Genomic DNA, 12,438 nt, shown 5'->3' with positions numbered 1-12,438 from the left:
GTTTATGTACTACTACTGCTTGCTCTGCCCACACACTTTCCCCATCCATGCTGTTTCCCTCTTTGCCAGTGCGGGTGGTGCGGTGGCCGCATGAGGTTTAGGTGTAGTCCAAAAGTTGCCTCCCACAATCAAAACATATTAACCGCAACATTGTTTTCAAACTTTCTCAAAGATGGCTTGAAAACCACAGATATTGACTCTCTTCTTGAGTAGATCTCTTTCCAGAATCTCAGTCAATCCAGAATCAAGATTAGCCTCATAGGCAATTGGTCTGGTCTAGGGCACAGCCCACGTTCAGCTCCTTGCAAGTATAGCCTGTGATAGTAAAATGGCCGACTCTCTGTTCCCATTAAACTACACAGCATGCACACTCAAGGTGACCAACAAGATTATATTAACTAACAAACAATGGCCGGGTTTCCCAGATTCGTTAAGAAGCTCTTAACGCTAAGAGCTTCTTAAGAGCGTTCTAAGAACGCTCTAGAACGCTCTTAGAACGCTCCTAAGAAGCTCTTAGCGTTAAGAGCTTCTTAACGAATCTGGGAAACCCGGCCAATAACATTACAAACATCTAACTGAACGAACACAACAACTGAAATCCCTTGCGTAGCTGTTGTTTAACATGCCGCACTGCATGCTGGGTACCCAAGAGCGCTGACGCTGATTATCTAGCTGTGCTCCGACTGCGTGATATGACGAGATGCTAGTGGTGCGCTGAGGTCTCAGAGTCTCCTGCCCGAGTTCAAGTTCTGCCCGATTAGCAAGCTATTTTTACTAATGTTTTGTTAGCAATTGAATGGTAATGCAAGCTAGCTAAAAACAATGTTAGTTAGCTTGGCTAAACTGGTTTTCATAGCAACAGAAATCAACAAATCAGATCAGTCGAACTTTATTCAGAAATGGGGGGATGGCGGGAACATTAAAGGTGTAGGTACAGTAAAAGTGAAATGGAACGCGTCTTTCTGCCTTGAAGCTGCGTGCGCATCAACAAGACCCCATCTATATGTAAAGATAACATCCAAGCTAACAATTTCGCCAAATCTGACTGCAGCATTGTATACCATATGTACCGTGTTATGGTTGTTTGAGTTAAACAACTTGCTAAATGAATTAAATGTCAAATCCAACTATAAATGTATAAAAGAGAGTTCCAATCAAATCTGAATTTGTTTTAAACCTAGAGGTTTAAAAGGTTACCTTTGCCTAAACTGACATGCACCAACTCAGAGAACTGAGTTTCAACAGCCATTTACACATTTAGTCTCTATTTGTTACTCTATTCTTAAGGCATGTTTAACTTAATGTCTGCACCTCTCTGTCACCAACTGTCTCTGCAGTGGGGGCTTCACAGGGTGTCTACAGGTATAAACAAGTTAAATGTAAGACCTTTTAATACCACTTCCAAATTAAATTAAAGACCAAACTTACGATGGAAATACAAATCAAAAGTGGAAATATACAGTCATCTTTCCAAGTAAACACTGATGTCTGTTCAATATGAACAGTATGGTAAAATGACAATAATCGGTTGAGTTTAAGAACATTGACTAAATGTGTGTAATGCGGAAGGATAACACAAAAATGTAATTGCTGTCCTAAATTATACTTATTATTACACTAGGGTGGAAATGGTGGAGCAGAAACTAACAATTCCATGAATCCCATGGAAACAAAGGCAAATGTGTGAGATGTACTGATGTGGAGCACAAATGCTCCAAGAAGCAGTACTTCTCTTGAGTGGTTTTTATTCAGATGAATAATCATTGGATTCAGGTCAAAAGTCTATCACTTGAACTAGTTTCATCACTTAACCCTTGTGCTGCCTTCGGGTCACATGACCCAAAGGTTCATAACGAACCATCGTTGTGTTTACTCAATTTTACCCAATACAAAAACAAATTAAAATAATTTTCTTTTAACCTTCGCAATGTGGGGGGTCTGAGACAGCCCACCGGTTAAAAGAAAATGCTTCACTTTGTTTTTAAATGCGGTAAAGTTGTCGCAATACAACGGTGGGTCACAATGACTGATGGGTCAGAATGACCCGAAGATAACACAAGGGTTAAGACACAAAGTCAGCAGCTTGGCATACTGGCACATGGAAAGGATTAAACATTTAGACTTTCATCAAAGTAATGCTGGCTTGTCCTTTTTCATCAATGTCCTCAAAAAAGCAGGCTGCAGAGCTACTGTGTCTGTGGGGTGACTGTCTCTGGAGGGCTGGCAGGCAGGGGCAAGCAGGGCCTGCAGGCAGGCAGGCAGGCAGGCCAGCTGGATCAAGCTGTTCTGGGGTCAGGGCTGAAGAGAAGCTGTCCAGCTAGAGAGGGGTAGTCCAGCAAGGGGTCTGTGTGGATCTCACCATCCTCGAGTCTGTTGCATCCTCTGTTGAACTCTGTTGAGCAGGCCTCTGCATGACCCTCCAGACCTGTCAAAGTGAAGAAAGGGTCCATGTCAGTTGTGAAAAATGAAGCTTTTCCCATCTACACTTGATACAGACTTCAGTTTTGACTGTGAAATGCAGTGTCATTACTTGAACTTGAATCCAAATGTGTTGACGTCATGGAGACCCATGCAGTCACTCAAAACACAGGTTCGATTCCAGGCTCTGGCAAGAGTATTTACCTCTAAACTGGTCAATATATACACATCTGACAAAAGACCAGCTCGACCTTTGCTTGTAAACAGTGATTCTGACTGTAAGAGACCTTTAAATAGCCTGACTTACCGAAATTGGCAAAACTAGCCTGGCTAACGTAGGTCGCTTTCTCAGGGCATATGACGAATGAAACAGGCTCGCCTTGAAAAAGTCTCCCTGCCGCATAGGCTTATTACAAAGACTTTCACGCCAAAAATCACCATTATGAGCCGACAGGTCTGTGGGGAATTGCTTTTTCTCCTAAAGGCTGCTCTCCTCGACCTTTTTGATGAACAATTCGCCGAGATGCAAAATGACTCACTAATTAAAAACACAGAGGAAAAAAGCTAGAGCTACAGTAGCTACTTTTCGAGTTTGGTTTTCCGTCACTTCAGAATCACGATCTATAAGGTCTAAAAGTGCTAAACCTTCACCATAATTCAAGAGTAGTGTACTTTCACAAACCCAATCATTAATTCTAGCTTAAAATGTGTAAAACCAGGACTTACCGAAAGTGGCTGCCTCCAACACGGCTTTCACGGGAGACGACTTTCACGGGACACGGGAAACAACAATGGCCGCCGAAAAATAATTTGTATTCGTAACAGCGAGCTGCGATTGGAAGCGAAATGAAACAGGGGCTAAAAAACGAGGGTGGGGGCTTGGTCAGCACACATTTTCAAGAAAGCATGCGTGTGTCAAGGGGCTCTGGCCCCTTGTGTGTGAGAGAATGTGGAGCACGCGCGCACAGGAGCAAAGGGAGAGAGGATTTGGGGAAACAGCCCTAGAAATTAGCCAAGCATGCATGTTTCAAATATTCACTAAAAATCGAGTTTTCATGTTACAGTCAACTTTTTCTCAGATTTGTGTACTCAACATTCTCAAGAGTCTTCATATGAACTAGTGATTGAATCAGAGTATCAGTTTTTGGCCGGCGGATGTGTAAAGCATTATTTTAGCATTAGCAATAAATTCAATTTGCTTTATATCAATCATTTTTAGAGGTATGAAGTTGCCTTTGCACATGGTAACATGTTGTAGTGTCTTCCACGTGACATACCAAGTTTGGTGTTGATATCTCAAAGATTTGCTGAGATTTGACCAAACGTCCTGTTTGGTTGCTTTGTTGCAGATTTTGATTGGCTCTACCGGACAAACGGTTTTGAAAATCAGAAATCCCTACGATAACTTTTGGGAGGCTCAGTCTGGATATCATCTATGGCAATTTTGAAGAAAATTCGACCAAAAATGTAGGAGGAGTAGGGAAAAAACGCGTTTCCTTAATCTTTATTGTACAGACAAATCCAATATGGTGGCCGTTATAGCTTCTTGAGGCTTTTTTATTCCTCATGAGAAATAAGGCATATGTAATGAATTTCAGAATTTTGGGACTTATGGCCTGCAAATGGCATCAATTTGAAAATTGACATATTGGGGCGTGGCCTGTAGCGCCACCTATTGTCTCACATGGCCCATGTTTGGTATGGTAGTTACTAATGGTCTGCAGTTTCAACATGCCAAATTTCACAACTTTTTACGGTACTGGTCTAGGGGCTGCCATTGACTCCCATGGGTAAAAAATAATAATACCACCAATAACAATAGGGTTCTCCTACCGGAGGAACCCTAATTACATCAACAATGACATGTAAAAATAGAACAACCCAACCGCATAGTCACGCACAGTATACAAATTTCAAACGCGTCTCACAGAAGCAAGTATAATGTTAAAGATTTTACGACTTGCTAGCCTGTAATACTGTCTGTACAAAGAGATATTCTTAGCTCAGCTAGCCTACAGTAGATAGATTAGCTGCTATCCTGTTTACGACAGTATAAAAGTCTTCAAGTTATCATACGAATACAAACGCTAAAATACATGTTTTGTACTGCCATTGTAGGATCTTATTACTCACTGTCAAATGTAACAATGAAAATCTCTGAGGGCTGCAGGAGTTCTCCAACGATAAAATAAAATGGTCGTCTTCTTGTGCGTGTACCAAGCTCGCGCGTGTGTCAAGGGGCTCTGGCCCCTTGTGTGTGAGAATGTGGAGCACGCGCGCACAGGAGCAAAGGGAGAGAGGATTTGGGGAAACAGCCCTAGAAATTAGCCAAGCATGCATGTTTCAAATATTCACTAAAAATCGAGTTTTCATGTTACAGTCAACTTTTTCTCAGATTTGTGTACTCAACATTCTCAAGAGTCTTCATATGAACTAGTGATTGAATCAGAGTATCATTTTTTGGCCGGCGGATGTGTAAAGCATTATTTTAGCATTAGCAATAAATTCAATTTGCTTTATATCAATCATTTTTAGAGGTATGAAGTTGCCTTTGCACATGGTAACATGTTGTAGTGTCTTCCACGTGACATACCAAGTTTGGTGTTGATATCTCAAAGATTTGCTGAGATTTGACCAAACGTCCTGTTTGGTTGCTTTGTTGCAGATTTTGATTGGCTCTACCGGACAAACGGTTTTGAAAATCAGAAATCCCTACGATAACTTTTGTGAGGCTCAGTCTGGATATCATCTATGGCAATTTTGAAGAAAATTCGACCAAAAATGTAGGAGGAGTAGGGAAAAAACGCGTTTCCTTAATCTTTATTGTACAGACAAATTCAATATGGCGGCCGTTATAGCTTCTTGAGGCTTTTTTATTTCTCATGAGAAATAAGGCATATGTAATGAATTTCAGAATTTTGGGACTTATGGCCTGCAAATGGCATCAATTTGAAAATTGACATATTGGGGCGTGGCCTGTAGCGCCACCTATTGTCTCACATGGCCCATGTTTGGTATGGTAGTTACTAATGGTCTGCAGTTTCAACATGCCAAATTTCACAACTTTTTACGGTACTGGTCTAGGGGCTGCCATTGACTCCCATGGGTAAAACATAATAATACCACCAATAACAATAGGGTTCTCCTACCGGAGGAACCCTAATAATACTAACAATAACAATAGGTGCCTCGCAGCTTCGCTGCTTGGCCCCTAATAGGAAAAGGTAGAAACACTTAAGTGGCTTCGCCGCTTCGCGGCTTGGCCACCAATAATATATATGTGAGAGAACAAAGGTTGTGCTCTCGCCAAAGGCTTGAGCACACCCAACTAGAGAGGGTACAATTTCTGGGGAAATTGTAGGGTGTGCTTGCGTCGGTTGCACAGGGGTCCGTTTTTGAATGACATTTTTACAACTGATATTTCTGTATATTTTATATAAAAATGCATACTTATTATTTATAAAGATGACATAGATTGAAAAGCATTTTTTTTTGCTGCTCATTTACAACTGAAAATACAAGTGAAGTGTAGAATGAAATAGATGTCTTCTCATTACCCCTGCAAGAGGCAACCTCATCGTTGAAACAAAACGAATAAATTGGGCAGACCGGTGTAAAAATTGACCTAATCTCTATGACTTAAACGTCATTTTAAGTTTTTTCGTTGGTTGAATTGGATTTAACGTTCCGTTGTACGGTTTAGGCTGAAATTAATTATTTTCATGAACAGATTTACAACGTTTAGGCTGTGGCAATGAAGTTCAGGTTAGTAGTTAGATAGACTTTTGATTTAAGTAAGTAGAGTGCCGAACATGTTCTGTCGCCGTTTGACTTCCTAAACAGCTGTGTCTCGCGTAGGCTACAGCGTTTCAGTGAGCAACACTGGTTTGAAACCACAGGTAATGATAATTTCACCCACAAATCGTTTACTTGTAATGTAATGTCATAATAAATCCTACAACGAAAATGTATTTGTGAGGAATGTTTATTTTAACGATTGAAAACAGATGCATCATAGACCACTGTAGTATGTGTTGCCCGGGCAACAGAGGCTAATGTCATGATGCTAATACTTCAGTGACATAGTAGACTACTGTTTCCGAAAGTAGATGTACTTCCTTAATAAAATCAGCTTATATTGTACATTACACGTCACAATTGTGTGTCATATCACAAAGTAAAATTAGTAAGTAGTTATCATCCTGGGCTCTTTGCTTGTGGCGTTTCTGCAGCTGCCTTGCAGTAAAGCAGTTAGCTTAGCTATCTCCCAGAAGTTAACGAGCTGCTAAACTAATGTTCTGCTAGAGGTAGTCACGCGAGTTTTCGTGACGTTAGTGACGTAAGTAGCGTCATTGACTGTGGCTAGCAAGTTAGCCACTGTTAGCTTCACTTTTCGCCACAAAAACTTAATTTCCACTTAAACCATGCAACGGAACGTAAATCCCAATAGAAGCAACTCAATCGTTACCAAGACGAAACTTTTGACACCTAGGTTGTCTATGTAGGCCAAATATTGACAGAGTTTTAGGGGGGAAAAAAGAATAATAAAAATAATATATATGTGAGAGAACAAAGGTTGTGCCCTTGCCGAAGGCAAAGCACACCCAATAATAATAATAATATATATGTGAGAGAACAAAGGTTGTGCCCTTGCCGAAGGCAAAGCACACCTAAATATCACCAAGATGTCATGAGAAAATACAGCAGAGTTAGGCCTGTCAGTGCCGCACAGGCCCACTTGATCAGACAACGTGGAGGGTTGGAGGCGTACTATCCATATGATGACAAGTGCTGGTTGGTCTGTCAGTGCTGCACAGGCCCACTTGATCAGACAACGTGCAGGGTTGGAGGCGTACTATCCATATGATGACAAGTGCTGGTTGGTCTGTCAGTGCCGTACAGGCCCACTTGATCAGACAACGTGGAGGGTTGGAGTCGTACTATCCATATGATGACAAGTGCTGGTTGGTCTGTCAGTGCTGCACAGGCCCACTTGATCAGACAACGTGCAGGGTTGGAGGCGTACTATCCATATGATGACAAGTGCTGGTTGGTCTGTCAGTGCCGCACAGGCCCACTTGATCAGACAACGTGGAGGGTTGGAGGCGTACTATCCATATGATGACAAGTGCTGGTTAGTTGTCGTTTGGTGGTGAGTTGCCAGGGCGTGACATATTGCTGCTGTGCCCATGACACTGTGTTGGTTTGAAAGGCTGTTGAGTGGCTGGTGGGTTTTGTGGCGTGACACCTTGGCTTAACAAGGAGGCACCCTGTAATAGGGCCCCCTGTCTCATATCACCAAGATGTCATTAGAAAATACACCAGAGTTAAGTGGCTGGTCGGTTGTTGTGGCGTGATGTCTTCTTGTTGGTCTTCTTGTTGTGTTGATGGGATCCTGCGTTGGACGGAAGGCTGTTGAGTGGCTGGTCGGTTGCTGTGGCGTGATGTCTTCTTGTTGGTCTTCTTGTTGTGTTGATGGGATCCTGCGTTGGATGGAAGGCTGTTGAGTGGCTGGTCGGTTGCTGTGGCGTGATGTCTTCTTGTTGTGTTGATGGGATCCTGCGTTGATTTCGAAGGCTGGAGATGCTGGTGGGTTTTTGTGGCGTGACATCTTGGCTTAACAAGGAGTCACCCTATATTAGGGCCCCCTGTCTCATATCACCAAGATGTCATGAGAAAATACAGCAGAGTTAGGCCCGTCAGTGCCGCACAGGCCCACTTGATCAGACAACGTGAAATGGAGGGATGGAGGCGTACTATCCATATAGATGACAAGTGCTGGTTGGTTGTCGTTTGGTGGTGAGTTGTTTTGTTGTACCTTTGTCATGGCGTGACAAATTCTTCTTGTTGGTCTTCTTGTTGTGTTGATGGGATCCTGCGTTGATTTGAAAGTCTGGAGATGCTGGTGGGTTTTGTGGCGTGACATCTTGGCTTAACAAGGAGTCCCCCTGTAAACGGGCCACCTGTCTCATATCACCAAGATGTCATTAGAAAATACAGAGTTGAGTGGCTGGTCGGCTGTTGTGGCGTGACGTCGTGTTGATGAGATCCTGTGTTGGAAGACTTCGGAGCCGCTGACTGTGTTTGGACAGTCATGTTTTTTCTTTGCCCTAGATGTTAGAAGTTAGAATACAATATACAGGATTATGATAGCTGTAGTAAGTTTGCAATAATCCTGATTGGAGACAGTCTTGTGATCTGGAGATGTAAATATGATCCAACAGTGTGTTCTTCTCAGTGGTGGCTTCTCTGACCAGTTGTGTATATCCTCTTGACTGAAGAAGGTTGGATATTGGCTTTTTTCCACTGGACAGTAAATCTTCATTGAAATCTACACAAAGTACGATAGGCTGGCAATCCATAACGTCTAAAGATTCCAAGAGGCTTTGCAGGTTTGAAAGGAAGTGTCCAATATTGTAATCCGGTGGTCTGTACACAACAGCAATCAAAGCTTTGACAGGGGACTCCAGTTTGACAACCAAAAACTCCAAGTCAGTAACATTTTGAAGGTACTGCTTTTCACAGGCATGGTAATGGTTTCGGACATACATAGCGACACCACCTCCGCTTCTACTTGCAATGTGAGGATGGTTGGTGTAAGAGAGGTGTCTGTTGCGTTTGAACATGTTGTAGCCCTCCAGTTGTAGACTTTCAGCAACAAAAGATCCTGATAGATGAGTTTCGGTAAAACATAAAACGTCTCCAAGTGTCAACTGGTGATGAGATTTGATATCGGCAACGTGAGCTGGCAATCCTTCCATGTTGTGATGGATTATCGTCAATGTTTGCGCCTCGTGTGTGGTCTGTTGATACTTGATAAGTGGCATAGTGCTGTCCAACGATGCTCTTGTCATTGAGTCCAGTGATGCTGTGATTGCAGGATCACAAAATATCTTCTTCTCATCAAAGTCCGTCATTTTCAGTCCTTGCAGTGAAGTTGTTCTACTCAGAGCCACGTAGACCATTCCGGGTTGGAAGACACGTTTTAATGAAACCACTGCAGATTGTGTTGTCATTCCTTGGACTTTGTGAATTGTACATGCAAAAGCCAGCCTGACGGGAAACTGCCTGCGAACCACTCCTTTTTGTTTCAGGTTTTCCTCTACCCTCTCTATGTACACCAAGTGTCCAGCATCACCTGATGAATTGTCCCGATACCTTTGTCCTGCATTTGGATTGTCCAGCACAAGTCCCAGCGAGTTTATAGCTGTAACACCATTCTCTGTCTGGGTGACTATTCTCGCAATCTTTCCAAATGTCCCGTTAACAAGCCCGTCTTCCACATCTATGTTTCTGGTGATCATGATTCGGGCACCTTCAGCTGCTTGTAGCATGTCAAGTAGATTGTCCTTTTGTCCTTTTAAAGGATGGCGTTGCTTTTTCATCACTCCAGTTTTAGGGTCTCTTCTATAGTCCTCTGCATCTATATTGATGACGTTGGAATGGAGGACAGACACAGTTGCAGCATTATGTTTATCAACTTCTTTGTTGGTGGAAAAGATGTGTAGCACGTCATTAGGGCAGCGGGCGGGGTCAGTCACAGCCTGATGAAGCAGAGCTTTGTCATCGTTGCTTAAGGCATCCGTCTTCTGCTTCACTCTGATTCTATTCAAAACCTCAGCGAATGCAACATCATCTCTCTGTCGCATAATCTCCGTCAGTGTGATCATTTGAAAGTAGTCTTTCCAGAAGTCATCTGTATCTTCCTCAAACACGCAGAGCGGTTTACTTCTTCCCAGTGGGGGGAGCTGATAAAAGTCTCCTACTTCCAGTACCGACATGCCACCAAACGGCTTCTTACTGCCTTTGATTTGCTGTAATCTCCAGTTGACGTAGGCAAACAAGGGCTTTGAAATCATTGACACCTCGTCAATAATGATGATCTCGGCGTTTGATAACTGGGCCCTCACTTCATCTATGAGATTTCCAAGTCCTTGGTACGGTGGCTTTAAGCATCGTGGCAACTTTAGGACATAATGCAAAGTGTTGCCTGAAATGTTGAAAGCAGCGGTTCCTGTCCTTCTTTTCTGAAAAGCGAGCATATCTGATGATTGCAGGCTTCCCTCTGGTGCGTTTCTGGATCATTCCCATGTTGTTTTAATAGGCTGACACGCTTGCCATCTTCTGTTTCCTTGCCGTAGACAATCCTGTAATGTGATGCAAAATCTGCTAGACACATGTTTTCAAACTCTGGCATTTCAGGCCTGGCTCTGTATTTGTCGGGTATACCCGTCATCCACACATTCTCACTTTCCTCTGGTTTCTTCTGCAATGCGCAAAGTGGGAGATTCATTTTCAGTGCATTGTCACTCATTTGTAGAAATAAAACCCCACGTGAGCAAGACTTCATTTTCAGGCTGCACGTACGGGCCACAGACTCCTGGGCGCTGACCTCTCTGTGTTTGGAATAAGCCTGAAGGACACCTTTCATTTCATCTCGTTCCGTCTGATTTTCTGGGCTCATGTCTTTGACTATCGTTTTGAGATAGTCACTCATCTCACGCTCTGGCTTGGATATGTAGGAGAGCATGTACATGATGCAACCATACTCATCAAGAATGTACTGGATGTCCATGTTTGCGTTCCACGCCATTAGCAAATTTGGATTGTAGTTGTTCACCCAGCAGTCCTTGACATCACGCTTCATTAAAATGACGCTTGCGGAGGTCAAAGACTCAACATACGTGTCGTACTCATCAAACGTCATATTACACTGCGCCAATAGCTGTGACATGTCTTCAACCTGTGCTTTTGGGTCGTTTAGCAAGTCCCAGACCGGTTTCAGTTTGTTCTTGGCTGCTTGTGGTGCCATTGCAGGTTCTTGGGGTGGTCCTTCCTCTTCTTGTGGCATAGGGTAAGTTACGCACGTTTTTTTTATAGGTGGTTTTGGAAATCCAAATCTGCATACTTTGTTACCTTTCCTGCATGAGTTGGAATGACTTCTGCTGTGCATTTGAACGTCTGTGACATATCTGTGAAGTAAGGGTTGTTTGTCTTCATCAGGCAGCTGGCATGAAATGTAGCGATCCACAAAGTCACATACCTCGTCATCCCGGTCTTCTCCGACGATAGGAGCTCCTGCTACCCAACAGAGACAATGTATATGGGGGCTTCCTCTCGCCTGAAATTCTACCAGGTAAAAGTAATCGATAACTTCACCGATTGGCTGCGCAGGACCCAACAGCAACTGTCTCATCAGAGCATCAACCCTCTTGTCAAACATGCGCATGGTGGTTACAGGGTTACTTCTGAGAATGTCACATTTCTCAGCCCAGTCTAGCTCAGAAAAATCCACCCGTTGACCTTGTTGTGCTTTGATGGCTGTGATTACCTCTGGCCATCTGAATTCTGCAGCAGAGAAGGTCAGGAAGAAAGTTGGCTTTCCTAGTTGTCTGACCGTGGCTAGCAAATCCTTCAGAGTTCTATCCCAGTAAGCTGGAGTCCCTCTCAGTGGTTGCATGAATCTTGTAGCATCTCTGTTCCTCACCAACCTCTCCTCTGTCCTGTAGCAACTTGTTGGATATTTTCCGTCCGTCCTTGGTCTTGGATTTTCCTTTCCTTAACTGAATTGACATGCTGCTTTTTGCCAGGTGAGTCTCTGTGACAAACTGCGCAAAAAACAGGTAGCTTTGGTCTCTTGCAAAACGAGTGTCAACACAGAAAAGCCTTGCATTGAAATACATGCTTGGGGATAGTTTGACTTGTCTTGTCTCGTCTAATGTATTCCTTCCAGTAGGGAACTGAACAGGGAAAGCCATTGCCTCAAGCCTTGGGACTTGGAAAAAGCTAACAGGCGTGTTTCCTTGTGCTGGTGCGATGCTGAAAATCCCATCTCCGTAGGTCAGTGTTTCTTCTCCAAGGTCAAGTGGCTGTAAACAACTGTCCAAGCCAACTCCAGGTCTTAGTGCAGCTTTTTCAGTCTCTGCATTGGGAGGTTGTTGGTCATGGTCTTCCTGTTGCTCATAAGCAGGCTGTAAAGCTGCAGACTTTACCTCTGATAGATCAGCACTTTCAGTTTCA

The sequence above is a fragment of the Osmerus eperlanus genome, chromosome 11 (genome assembly GCF_963692335.1).
Source record: "Osmerus eperlanus chromosome 11, fOsmEpe2.1, whole genome shotgun sequence".
NCBI classification, from domain to species: domain Eukaryota; kingdom Metazoa; phylum Chordata; class Actinopteri; order Osmeriformes; family Osmeridae; genus Osmerus; species Osmerus eperlanus.
Note: the sequence above shows the minus strand (reverse complement) of the source record.